General features: G+C 44.8%; 1 protein-coding gene across 1 annotated transcript in view; it reads left to right on the top strand.

Annotated features, from left to right (window-relative positions):
- LOC306924012 (neuronal acetylcholine receptor subunit alpha-7-like) overlaps positions 1-14,869 on the top strand; it is a gene marked incomplete at its 3' end in the record, with an annotated part of 74,407 nt that overhangs the window by 11,216 nt on the left and 48,322 nt on the right. The window lies entirely within an intron of this gene.

Below are 14,869 nucleotides of genomic sequence, written 5' to 3'. Positions count from 1 at the left end.
TTGACTTGAAAGCTATTCTGAATTATTAAAAATAAATCATTTTTTGAAGAAAAAAATGAAAAAAATAAGGGATAGGATATAGCATATAAAAATACCCACTGTTTGGGGAACACTAGGCTAATACACAATTAGCCTCGGGTTATAAACAGAAACTTAAATCTCATTAATGACAGCATTTACATTCCACTTGTGTTCAGAATTCAGAATAAAAATGCTCATTTAAACACCTCAATTGGAATAGAATATTTATTCCATTCTGGTCTGACCCAAATTAATTTTCATTCGGGTTTGGAGGGGTGGTACTCTATATACCGTTTGAATCAGGATATATTTACCATATAAACACTTTATTTCCGAACGCTCCTGAGAGTTTGGAACATGTGCATGTTACACATGTCTGCCCTTAGTAGTGGTAGCATTCTGAATGAATGCTTTGGTCATGTAAAGTTTACATGACCAAAGCATTTACATTGTAAACGAATGAGGAACGTGGAATACTTTTATTCAGGTTTAAACAGTTGTGTATGAATTCATTCATACCCAACATTCTGAAAGAATAAATAATGTAAATGCAGCCAGTACTGACTGTTGTTGAGGGAGGGGACGAATAAAGTAGAGAATGATATTAACATTTAGGGAGATAATAATTTAACAGTTACTGTGGGGGCGCCCGCCCGCTGGCCGGGTGGTCCAGGCGCATGCCACATAGGCTCTGCCGCTCTGGCCCGGCAGCGTGTCGCGTGCTCGGGTCCCGTTCATGACGACCTTTGCTGCATGTCTCTCCCCCTCTCTCTCTCTCTCCCTCCTGTCTATCTTCACTAATAACTAAATTCAATAAAACAGTTACTGTGATCAGCAGGGTGCCGGTTGCATTTTCAAATATATCTTTACAATTCATCTACAGTAGGAGGTAAATATACTGTCATTCTATCACAGTGGGACACCAAGTTACAAAAGGCCTGACTCACATAAACACTGCAGGGCTGGGGTTTATGTGTGTGTGTGTGTGTGTGTGTGTGTGTGTGTGTGTGTGTGTGTGTGTGTGTGTGTGTGTGTGTGTGTGTGTGTGTGTGTGTGTGTGTGTGTGTGTGTGTGTGTGTGTGCGTGCGTGCGTGCGTGCGTGCGTGCGTGCGTGCGTGCGTGCGTGCGTGCGTGCGTGCGTGCGTGCGTGCGTGCGTGCGTGCGTGCGTGCGTGCGTGCGTGCGTGCGTGCGTGCGTGCGTGCGTGCGTGCGTGCGTGCGTGCGTGCGTGCGTGCGTGCGTGCGTGCGTGCGTGCGTGCGTGCGTGCGTGCGTGCGTTTAGAATTGAGTGGATACACTCAAGTGGCAGCGGTGGCCGAACGGATTGCGGAGCGGTCTTGATACCGGAAGGTCGCCAGTTCGAATCAGCGGTCCGACACGTTAAAATTACCACCGCTGAAGTGCCCTTGAACAAGGCATTGAACCACTACGATGAAATGTTCTATGAGCAGGGCCTGGCTGGAAACAAGTTCTTGAGCTTAGCCCAGATACCCTGGGTAAATATAGTAATCATTTCATTTCATCATTTCATTTCATTTCATTTCACACATGGTGGCACATAGTAGTTTCTCTGTCAGTACAACCAGCAGGAAACAAACTTTCTAAATACAAACACGAACAGTGGATGAACCCCAGAAGCCAGTACATTATTCAGTACGTTTACATGCACACAAAAAAAACAAGTTGTGTGAGAGATCAGTTAAGGCACATATATTGTGCTCTGGTGTCCATGCTCACCATTGAGAAAGTTGTGATATTCTCTGGTAGTGGAGGGCAGGTACTTTACACCTGTGGCATCCGATTCCGAACAACCCTGAAAATGTTCCACTGGTCTGGCACTGCCATGACATGCTCAAACTATGAACAATGAAAGTGGTTAAACCATCATAAGGGCAAGGCTCTGTATATAACCTGTTGTCCAGCTAGCTGTGATAAAAGTGGTTCTTGGACTGCCACTTTGACAACCCTCATGCTCCATTGAGATCTATACAATTCCAAAGTCAAGGGAAGGCATCTTCCCTGGACAAATGAGCGTTGTGCCTGTCACAGACATGCACAAAGCAAGTTCAGTCAGGAAACTCAGTGCAGTTGCCGGCTGCCGTTCATTGCATCTGCATCACGTCTCATTCACATGATTCACTCATCCAATCACAAACTTATTCCAGCTTCGTACCGGCTATTTAAACTGGAAGTTTGCACTGCTCATCTTGCTTGCTGCTGCACCCCAGCTGGGCACCTGGATGGAAACAGTCTCAAGGACTTAACAGGGGAGGTACGAGGGGAGAGTAGTAGCACGGGGCACGGCTTCAGACGTCCCAGGACAAGGGGTACCAAACCGGAGATGGAAACCAGGGACGGGGGTCAGGCAATTTCAGCAGAACAAGGCAGCGAGGCAAAATGTTTAGGAGTAATATAAACATGTTTTTTGTTTGTTTGTTTTTTGCCTTTGTCATTTTGTTGAGGAAATGCAGAGCCAGATCACTCATCGAATCTCTGAGGATAGAATTCTGAATAAAGTGCCTGGTGCTGGGAGTCTGGTGCAACGCACAGGGCCTGACCTGGTGAGAGCAGGAGGGGCCCGGACAGGAGTCAACCCACAGAGCCTAGTCCTTCCACGCGCCAGAATGGTACCTCCCAGTCCCGGCAGAGTAGTTCAGGAGGAACGGATTGTGTGGCCCTGGTTTTTCCCTAATGGGACTGATCGAGGGTAGCTACTGGGACGTAAGTCGGGACTTGATCACCCCGGCTGGGTCACCTGAGTGAGGGGTATGATGTTGGGAGACCCGAAACCCCGATGACCTTGGGATACATCACTGAGGATACGTCCCAGGTGCATCCATGTATGTATGTATTTTGTTTAGTTATTCTATTTATAGTGACTCATAGGAACAGACTACGTGACAACCAGGAATAGTCTGGTGACCACCGGAGAGACGGGTGGCAGCCGGAAATTAGACGGCACCCGGGAGCAGTATGGGTTGGCGCCCCAGCCTGTGTCTTCCGTGAGGAAGAAGCCCAACAAACCCACGGTGAGGCCTTTAGGAGGGCCATTCAAGCCTCAAGCGGAGCCTGCGGCACCACCAAGGGCAAGGTGGAGCCTGCGGAACTGTTGCGGCTCGAGAATCCACCATTCCTGAATAAAGTGCCTGGTGCTGGGAGTCTGGTGCAACGCACAGGGCCTGACCTGGTGAGAGCAGGAGTGGACCTGGTGAGACGTAGGAGGGGCCCGGACAGGAGTCAACCCACAGAGCCTAGTCCTTCCACGCGCCAGAATGGTACCTCCCAGTCCCGGCAGAGTAGTTCAGGAGGAACGGATTGTGTGGCCCTGGTTTTTCCCTAATGGGACTGATCGAGGGTAGCTACTGGGACGTAAGTCGGGACTTGATCACCCCGGCTGGGTCACCTGAGTGAGGGGTATGATGTTGGGAGACCCGAAACCCCGATGACCTTGGGATACATCACTGAGGATACGTCCCAGGTGCATCCATGTATGTATGTATTTTGTTTAGTTTGGATGAGCAGGACATGTGCAGCATTTTGAACAAAACAGGCCACTCCTGAAAACTTTGGAAGGCAAAGTTAGCCAATCAGTGTAGAATCTGAGAAATCCAACAGACTCGTCTTGATCACATAACTACAGAGATTGTGTGTACCGATTTGCGTGAGATTTGGATGAAATCTGTGCGACTAACATAAGCAATGTGTTTAGCAGGAATCGGCCTCATGCATGGCGCTATAACCGGCAGATGTGGAGGGATGCAGGGAAAATGTTTTTCCATGGCCTCTAGGGAGTGCGCATACATAAGTTGTATTCAGATTGATTCAGTTATAGCTAAAAACAGGAATTGGCCTGTTATAGCGCCACCATGAGGCTGATTTGGAAAATAATGAGTGGCATGTCGTCCTCGGCCTAGTGGAAATGTGCGTGTATAATTTCACTGAAATTGCACACTGTTTTTGTGATTTGTGGCATTTTGTTCGAAACGGACCATTCATGTGAGCTTTGGAAGCCAATATTAGCCAATCAGGATGGAAGATGGGAAATGGTGCAAATCCGTGTTGATCACATGACTATGTAGATAGTGTATACCGAATTGTGTGATGTATGGATAAAATGTGTACGGGTAATCTACAGAAATGTGTTTTGCCTAAATCGGCCTCATGGTGGCGCTATAACAGGCCGTTGAGGAATATTTGGGGCAGAGGTTCATCGTTGACATCCATGGAGTGTGTGTGCACAGTTTGGCATGGATCGGGCCAACGGTACCGGAGATTAGCTGATAACGGACGGACGGAAGGACGGAAGGAAGGAAGGACACACACACACACACACACACACACACACACACACACACACGGACGGAGTGCAAAACATACTCTCTCCCCATGCCTTCGGCCTGGTGGAGACAATAATCCTTATATATAAGGCTGGGAGCTATATACATAGGACAAGAGGTACCCTGAGAGAATAGTCCAGAGCATGGGAGATGGGCTATCCAGGGTCGGAAGCTAACTATGACCAGTTAGTGTGTAGATGGAGCCATGATTTCAGGTCTTTCCTAAATAGAATTTAGGGATTTCAGGGCTGGAGGGAGTGCATTCCACAGAGTAGTGGCTACGTAGTAAAAAGCATTTTTTCCCTTGAGTGTCCTGAAACTGGGGGGAACTAGATCATATGGACTTCCTCTGGTTGAGTACCTGTGAGCATCCCTCACTCTAGGCAGGTAGCCCAGCAGGTACTTAGGAACAGAGGCATCTAGGATCTTGAAGACCAGACACAATGAGAGCTGAGATACTCTCTCCTCCACTCTTAGCCATCCCAGGCTACTAAAGTGGGCAGAGGTAAGATGAGACCTGGGGTTCAATTTTAGTAGTAACCTCACAAGCTTGTTTTGGGAGGTCTGCAGCTTTGTTTTCAATAGCTTGGAGATACCTCTGTACCATGAAGTACAAGCATAGTCAAAGTGGTACTGGATGAGGGCACCGGCCAAGGTCCTCATAGCACTGCTGTTGACATAAGGGGATATCCTGCCCAAGAAACGAGTTCTCTGGTTGACCTTTGAGATCACTTTCATTGCCATTTTTTCAGATGAGGATAAACATACACTCTCACCCCATGAGATAAAGAGTCATCAACAGAATCCTAATCACGGAACGTGATTAAAGTCGAAAACAGGATTCAGACGATCGGACGCCCATGACAGCCTGATGACACCTTACTCTGATGGGACCTTTCAACCTATTGAAATGTGACAGCTGAATCCTGATCTATGACATGTTTTTCAGTATATATGTTTGTGCAAAATGATGTGATGACATTCAGAGCACTTAGGAGAATTCTCTCTCCTCTATCCTTTACATTTGTACACGCTCTGGATCTGAAGAAAAACAAACTAAAGAAAACTTAGAAATACTTTAAGAGCTTGTGTCTTGTGTCAAAATCCTTTCAGGTTTTTTGCAATACTCTAAAGTTTCTCTAGAGTTCATCTTTTGGGTTTTGATACTTTGGTTCTCACTTTTCCAGTGAAGTTTTATAAGGTCGAGGTATCTGGTCTCTTGGCTATTTTAATAGCCTCACTCGGCTATAAAGCTGTCAATCACGGCACTCCATCTTTAAGCATAAGCCAGACACAGTGCTTCCTCATAACTACTGACAGTGGTTGTCAGAGTAAATCTGAAACGCTGGTATGACACAGGCTCACAGCACAACACACAGGTCTGCTCAAAACAACAGTCATGTGGAAGGTTGGATATTCAGGTTGGTAGTAAGGTGGATATTGGGAACCAACTAGCTCTTTCCAATTACACATGTCTCTCTCTCTCTTACTGACTCACTCTTTCTGTATGTTGTTTCCTCTTTCCATGCTCTCTCTCTCTCTCTCTCGTCCAGTCAGTTGGACTCAACAAAGTACTCATAGTTCTGACGATGCTTCTCGGAGCACACCGGCCGCACCGGCGCACAGTACAATCCTCTGTGTTAAATGGTAAATGGTGCATTTATATAGCGCCTTTATCCAAGGCGCTTTACATAGATTGTGCATTACATTCACACACACATTCATACACCGATTGTGGCGGAAGCCTTGCAAGGTACCAACCAGCACATCAGGAGCAATTTGGGGTTCAGTGTCTTGCCCAAGGACACTTCGACATGTAGACAGGAGGAGCCGGGATTCAAACCGCCGACCCATGGATCATTGGACGACCTGCTCTACCTCTTGAGCCACAGTCAGTTTAACTAGTCTGTGAGAGTGTGAAGATGGACCTGGATGGACCCGTAAACTAAATTACTCTGCAGGAGAGACCATAATAATGAGTTGGTGGATCCATAGTGGCTCAGCCAGCAAGCACTGTGTTGTTGTCAGCCACTTCCCTGCTTGCTGGGCTGTTCTGGTGTCAGCTGTCTCTACTGGTTTTCATGTGATATGCCACAGTCACAGCTGCAGATGTGGGTTTGATACAACACAGACAGACAGCCACTGTACTGCGATAAGTGTATATATGTACAGCAGAGGTCTAACTGGAAGCCGGGGCTAGAAGGAAAACCAATTAACTCTCTCTCTCTGGATGTTTTCCTCTTTGTGGCTCTCGTCTCTCCATCCTTCCCTTGGTCCATCTCTTTATCTCCCCTCTCTTCTGTTGTCTTGTTTTCCTCGTATATGATTCATTCTCTTTTTCTCTTTCTCTCCCTACCTCTCTCAGCGCTGTTAACAGTCTCACTCACAACGTTTTACAAATATTGAAACTTTATACACTTTTTACACTCATTAAACACAACATTCATTCGGATAGTATAATACATTAGACACAGCATCCATTCAGACAGTAGACTATACAATACATGTGTAGATGAGGTTGTTTTTTCTCACAAATCAACTAAATGACTACAATGTGAAATGTACAGTTCAGGATTTTACCTTAAATTATTAACCAGGTAGGCCTTCTTGAGATATAGAATCTCTTTTACAAGAGGGATCTGACCAATGTACAGGATTGTACAGGATGCATACAGGATTGTCAGAAAAGGCTGCGCAAAATCACATAGGCCTACCGTAGAGAGTGAGAAAGTAATTTATATTTCCGTTCGCATAAAAATAAAATATACAGAGACAATTTGCAGATGTTGGGCATAGTTACAAATGGTGATAATGGTGATAATGGCCCTCATAATTATAACTCGAAAATTCACAATTCTTGAATCTTGAGCCACATGACGTCACAGGGGGCAGAATAATAAAACTAAAATGTTTTGCATTGCTCTATAAATTAAGTTAAGGCAATTACAATAGTTTGGTTGCCCTGTTCGGCAATCACACTAAATAAATTGTCGGGTGCCAGTGCCTGCGTGTGAGATGTCAAATGTTTGATTGTGTGTGCACAGCACAGCTGTCTGTGTGACGTGTGTGTGTGTGTGTGTGTGTGTGTGTGTATGCGAGCGTGTATGCGTATATGTGTGCATTGATTGATTGATTGATTGAATACTATATTAGACAGAAATGTAAACACCAACAGAGTACAGTCGAACACTTGGGGCTCTATTTTCATCCATGCTAAACCCCTCATCCCTAAACTACTTTGCATTTTTTTACTATTTTGAAAAAAAAAACATTTTTGAATTGTTAAAATAGCCAATCTACAAACTCACAACGTGTCGATGTAGATTGGCTATTTTAACTTGTGTGTGCATTTGCGTCTATTCACACTATACATTAATTATGTGAGGAGGTCCATAAACTCGGATCTCTCTGTCCCCAAGGCAGTCAAGCGAACCTTCGGGGACAGAGCGTTCAGTGGCAGCCCCCACCCTGTGGAACTCTCTTCCAATAGAGATTCGCCATGCTCCAACACTGGACTCTTTTAAGGCTGACTTGAAAAGACACTTATTCTCTCCGGCTTATGGCATATCGTTTTTGATTGTTGTTGGTACATTTTGTACCAACAACTTGGGTTCATGAAAGGCGCTATATAAATTCAAGCTATTATTATTATTATTATTATACGCGAACCTGGTGCGACGTAGGAGGGGCCCGGACAGAAGTCAACCCACAGAGCCTAGTCCTTCCACGCGCCAGAATCTGGTTCTCCCAGTCCTGGCAGAGTAGTTCCAGAGCAACGGATTGTGTGGCCCTGGTTTTTCCCTAATGGGACTGATTGAGGGTAGCTACTGGGACGTAAGTCGGGACTTTATCACCCCGGCTGGGTCACCTGAGTGAGGGGTATGATGTTCGAGAGACCCGAAACCCCGATGCACATGGGACGTATCCTCAGTGATGTATTCCAAGGTCATCAGTGCGATGTTTTTTGTTATAGTTCTTCTATTTATAGTGACTCATAGGAATAGACTATGTGACAACCAGGTATAGTCTGGTGACCACCGGAGAGACGGGTGACAGGTGCATCCATGCGATGTTTTTTGTTATTATACGCCTGGTAGCCTGATAGAAAAAGCTGTCCCAGCCTGCTGGTCAGGACTTTGAGGCGGTGGTACCGTGGTCCGCTTGCCAGATGGTAGCAGAAACAGTCCAGAGTCAACTTGTCCGGGCCTTGAGGCTATGCTACTGCTTACCAGACGGTAACAACTGTAATAGTCCATGGTTGGGGTAGCTAGGGTCTTTGATCAAGATCACCCTCAATTATCAACACAACATCCGGTGTAGTACTACCCTGGGTCCTGCATGCATGGCTATCCACATGTGACTTTGAAATCCGATAGATAAATCTGATAAATGATAAATCTGACAGTTATATAAAACAGACAAACTCAACATAAGCAGCCGGCTCATTTCCCAATAATTTGCAACGGAGACTGCGGCCGCCAGTGTGACATCATTCATGACATCATCATGATGATCGACATTTCAAATCACCAGTGACTTCACTCATAAAATAAATCCATTTCATTTCAACATCTTTGTCATAGTGCAAGTGCATTACATTATTGAGAATCAATCTACCACATGAAATGGCAAAAGGTAATGTAGGCATATATGCTTTTTGCTACAGTCACATTATTATGGTATTTACCATAATAATTAATTATTAAAACGGGTTAAACCATTTACAAATTCATACACTCTTTTGGGCCTCATTCACATGTATCAAACACTGATCAAACAAATGTTTGGTTTTTTTTTTTGGTTTTTTAGGCCACCACAATGCTTTTCCAATAGGAGTCACATGGTTTGACCAAACATTTTGCTTGATGGGGGGGGGGGGGGGACAGAACACCACCAGCAATCAGCAATCGAGCGACCACATCAAACAAGAGGTGGATGCTGGCAAATACTGTGGCATGGTCATGCTGGACCTCCAAAAGGCTTTTGACACTGTGAACCACTCCATACTGGTAAACAAGCTGAAAGCAATTGGTTTTGATAGCACATCAGTGAGCTGGATGCAATCCTACCTGGAGGGGAGAGAACAGATGGTGGAGGTGAACGGAACACTGACCCCCCCCCCCCCCCCTCCCAGTGAGCTGTGGCGTTCAGTGGTGTAAAGTAACGAAGTACAATTACTTTGTTACTGTACTTAAGTACAAGTTTTGAGAATTTGTACTTCTTCTGTTTTTTTACTTTTACTTCGTTATATTTACAAAGAAAAAAAATCGTACTTTTAATCTGCTACATTAAAATTGGACACCTTTCGTTACAAATTAAAATCATAATCGCATATTTCCGCGCGGTGCGCGCACAACATGCGAAATATGTGGGGCTCGCTTGATTTCAGTCATTTCACAATCCCCACATTTTCAGCACAACGTTTATAAAGTCATCGCCTCGCCCTCACTCATTCGTTCACATTCACACAGAGAAGCATGGTGGTGTGGTGAAAAGCTGGACAGGAGCGCCCGTCTCTCTCTCTCTCTGGTGCGGTGAATAAACAGCGTGCGGTGTGAGCTACTTTTATACTTTTACTTAAGTCATTTTCTAATTGGTTACTTTTACTTTTACTTAAGTAACATTCAAGTAGAATAACTGTACTTTTACTTAAGTAAAATATTGTACTTTTTGGTGGCGTTCCACAAGGTAGCATACTAGGGCCTTTACTGTTCCTAATATATGTTAACAACATGACATCAGCTTGTGACTGCAACTTGTTCCTATTCGCAGATGACTCAGCACTGCTGGTCTCGGACAGGAGCAAGCTGCTGGTTGAAAAGGCCCTCAGCTCTGAGCTCGGTAGAATCTGCACCTGGCTCGCTGATATCAAACTATCTCTACACCTGGGAAAAACTGAATCCATTCTATTTGGTTCTAATAGTAATCTCAGCAAGGCTAATGTATGACTTCTTAGAGTGGGTGACAATGTTATCACACGAAAAGATGAAATTACCTACCTAGGTTCCATCCTGGAGGCAAATCTTTCTGGTGATAAAATGGCCACCAACGTAATCAAAAAAGTCAACCAAAGAACAAGATTCCTATACAGGATCTCCTCACTGGTCAACAAAAACACCTTGAAGACCCTAACAGACCCTCGTACAAGGTTTCTTCGACTATGCATGCACCTCCTGGTACCACAGCACCTCTAAGGCCCTTAAAACAAATACTGGACAACTCACCCCGGTGAGTTGTCTTCACTTTCTGACATGGCGGGGTGAGTTGTCTGTACTTTCCGTGGCACCCATTACAGTAGGCCTAATTCAATTTCGGATCTAACTATCGGTTCCTACAGACGTGCGCAGTCACTCGCTAATTATTTATTTATTTAACAGTAAAATCAGGTGAAACACTGTTGTAAGTAAGGAGTAGAGCGTCTCTCTCTCTTGCTAATTAAGACTGCACTCCCAACGCACACATGATCAATCAATCACAGTTCTAATAGGCCTACTTATACTGACTGAATTACATCTGAATAGCAAAGCAATATTGACCCCCCCCCCCCCCCCCCCCCCCCCCAACAACGATGATGATGATGGCTACTGCTAGTTATACATTAGCATGTGAGAAATTACAAGTGACCTTATATAACCATTCAGCCATCTGGAGTAAACAAATTAGGAGGGGTTCAGGTGATATTAACATATTTATGGCCAATTTGCCAACACAGTTTTACACATTTCTTCAGAAGTTTAACACACACACACACACACACACACACACACACACACACACACACACACAGAGAGAGAGAGCTGTTTGCCCTTCAATATCTTCCCGTCCATGAGATTGAAGGAGCATTCAATCTGCACGCAGCAAACGCCTCAGACGAGCTGAAACCCTTTGTTGACTACATGCGGTCCACCTGGATAAGTGGCCAGTGGAAGCCAGAGCACTGGTGTATGTACAAGCGTGCCATCAGGACGAACAATGATGTCGAGGGGTGGCATAACCGCCTAAATCGGAAAGCACAGCGAGCAAACTTGCCGATTTATTTGCTCATTGATTTGCTGCACAAGGAAGCTACCTTGATCGACTTCCAGCTGCGTATGGTTTCAGAGAACAAGCTACGCCGCTACCAGCGAAAGCAGACCAAGGCAGGGCAATCTGGCCCATGCACCTTCAATCTGGCCCAGCATGTCCATGATCTGACCATCATGGACATGCTAACGATTGCTTCTGAAGTGAAGTTTTTTCTATACTTGTTGTACAAACTGATGTTTTTAGATACGACAACTTTTTTCTATATTTTTTGTACAAACTGATGTATTTCTAAAAAAACTCTTTATGTTTACCTTTTTTCTATATTTTTTGTACAAACTGCTGTTTTTCGGAAAAAAACTTTGTTTACAATGTTTCTATATTTAAATAAACTACATTACATTTGACCGTACATTTGACTCTTGTGTTATATTCTTGTGAAATATTCAGTAAAGTATTATTGTGCAATATTCAGTAAAGTATATAAAAGAGCTCAAAGGCTACATATTCAGTCAGACAACTCATCCCGAAAGTGAAGACAACTCACCCCGAAAGTGGCCAAAAGTGAAGACATCTCACCCCCGAAAGTGAAGACATCTCACCCCTGGTGAGTTGTCCGGACGTTCGGGGTGAGATGTCCGGACAACTCACTTGGAGGGGCAAAAAGGGTGAGTTGTCTTGTTACCCTTAAAACTAGGCTCCAGACTTCCCAAAACAAACTGGTCAGGCTACTACTTGGCCTCACTCCCCGAACCCACTTCTCCCCTGCCCACTTTGACAGGCTGGAATGGCTTAGGGTTGACGACAGAGTACAGCATCTTGCAATGGGTCTGGTCCACAAGATTCGATACACCACCAAGATACCCATATACCTGACTAAATACTTCCTTAATGTCAATGAAGTCCACACCCACAACACCAGAGGGAGTTCAACAAACCATGTGCAACCCAGATTCGGCACAAACAAGGGACTAAATTAATTTCGCTCCTATGCCACAAAAATGTGGAACGCCCTACCAACAGTCATTAAGACATGTGAATCCCTTGACTCCTTCAAAACCGCCCTCAAAGGGCACCTACGGATGGCTGTATATGTTTCTGTATATGTTTCTTTTTCCTTTTACCTCCTCTATGATGATTTCCTGTTTTGACTATATAAATGGTGGGCCCTATTGTAAACAAGTGTAATGCTTTGTGTGGTCTACTCACAGTTAACAGTTGTTGTATTGAGTTGTACTTGAAATGTACTGTAATTCTGCAAACTGTTAATAAATCAATAAATCAATCAATCAATCAATCAATCAATCAAACACAAATGAGTGGTCAAACCATGTGACTCCCATTGGAAATGCATTGTGGTGGCCTAAAAACAAAAAAAATCCAAACATTTGTTTGATGGTGATTGATACGTGTGAATGAGGCCTTATGCTTAATTCATGATGAACCGATGAGTGAGTCAGTCAAATCAATCATCAATGCACCTTCAAAAAGGTTCATAATATCTTCCCGAATCCCCAGACCAGGCCAATACAGAGAGAACAATACCAGGACATGAGCATGATAGTCTGATAGACGATATACATTATTAAATGTTATTTATCATAAGAATTCCACTTCAACAAGCAACTAATCGGACGTCACACACACACACACACACACACACACACACACACACACACACACACACACACACACTACTCAATGTACTCATAACATTACATTGCATTTAGGCACGTATTTGCCCCCTCCCCTCCCCAGTCCCCATCATTTTCATTCTGAGAGTCTCCGTCTCCTCACTTTACCGGCGCTCCTCCGCTCCTCTAGTCCTCTTTCCTCTGGAGGGCTCTCGGTCATCATCATCATACGCCACACTCAGCAGTCAGCACACTGGCACAGCTGCTTCAATTTGAACAGAACTCAACTCGTTTCAACCCATGTGCCCTGCCGCTGCCTGCTGGTGAATGATACCGCGTGATATCTTTCGGACACTTCTGTAACTATCTTCTGCCACTGCCTGCCGGTATTTTAAATCGGTATTTTAAAACGGAGCGACGGTGACGGAATTCATCACACGCCGGCCGGGGGGAGAGACGCGCTCACTCAAGACAAGACAGGATGGAGCCGCGGGTTGCGACCGGTTATCTGCTGTGTATCTGTTGCCTGCTCCACGGTAGGTGACGTCTAACCCCGGCACCTCTCTCTCGTCTCTCCTCCGGGCTATGTCCTTCAACTGCTTTATGTTCTACTTCTGTTAGTTTGGCATTCCCTGGTCTGAACTCTGAAGTCAACCTGTACCAAGACAATTAGCATAAATGTGTGTCTTTTAGTTTTTGACTGAACCACTGTCCTGTGTCCGGGTGTCCCCCTCCCCCTCGGCCACTGCTGTTAGCAACCACGTCTTCTAGTGAGTCAATTAAACTGTTAAGCAGCTAGGGCAGGGGGCATCAATATGTCCGGCAATTTGTTTTACACGCCATTATTCTTATTTTGATCATAAAAACAAATTACTATGTGCCAAGTCTGCAGGTTTTCTATTTCAGAATGTATTCAAAATGGGCTACAGTTACAAGTATGACACTGATTTACTGTGACACTGGCAGGCACAGTCCTCCAAGTGGTTCTCAAATGTTTTATTTGCAAGGACGGACTCCCTTAACTCTCAGAGTTACATACAGACCTGTAATGGTAATTCAGGGCTAGCTCTTTATGTGTTTCTGGTAAAATCCACTTATTTTGTATGTCCCAGGAAAAATTGGAATTTTGACAAAAATGTCCCCACACAAGCCAGCATGGCGTTGACCCCTGCTGTTAAGTAAGACCAGACAACATCTTCATTGTCTCATTGTTTTGCCACCACGTCATGGCGGCTCCATCATGACCATCCATCATGACCATCGGAGAAGTCTTCCAGTTGAGTGATGATAACTGAGGAGTGACTCCGAGTGAGGAGGACTGGTGCATGGGGACTAGTGTGACTCACCGACTGCTGAATGAGTGTCTGTCACAAGTGAGCCATGACCGTATTACCGTAGGTTCATTTACATTCTGCTGTTCACATTCAGCACGGAGGAATAAACAGATTCAACGGAACAGTCAGGACTCAGGACCCCCCCGCCCTCAGTCTATTCAAATACTTTATTAGCCTACGTGGAGTTAAGTTATATATTTGTGCTTCAATGTGCTGCTGGGTTGGCACTGGCAGGATGCTGCTGGTGTTATCAAGGTTCAGGGCTGGCACACGCACAGTACGTCCCTTCCGGGAACTCATATTTATGTCTCTTTGGGTGAGTCAGAGCATCAGATAATCATAATTCAATTCAGTATTCAATTCAGTGAACCCTAGCGTCCCTCCCTATTCTCGCTCGGGCCAACAGTGAAAATGACAGATCGGGAAAAAGATTTTGTGTAGAGGCAAAAAAAAAGCCCTGGGACCAAGTGGGCGAACCAGGTCAACTTTACTCAAGTGTATCCTCTATCTATGTTTACTTT

This window comes from Electrona antarctica, assembly GCF_951216825.1.
Source record: "Electrona antarctica genome assembly, chromosome: 5".
Taxonomy (NCBI): domain Eukaryota; kingdom Metazoa; phylum Chordata; class Actinopteri; order Myctophiformes; family Myctophidae; genus Electrona; species Electrona antarctica.
The sequence above is the reverse complement of the archived record's forward strand: the minus strand, read 5'-3'. Positions and strand labels throughout refer to the sequence as shown.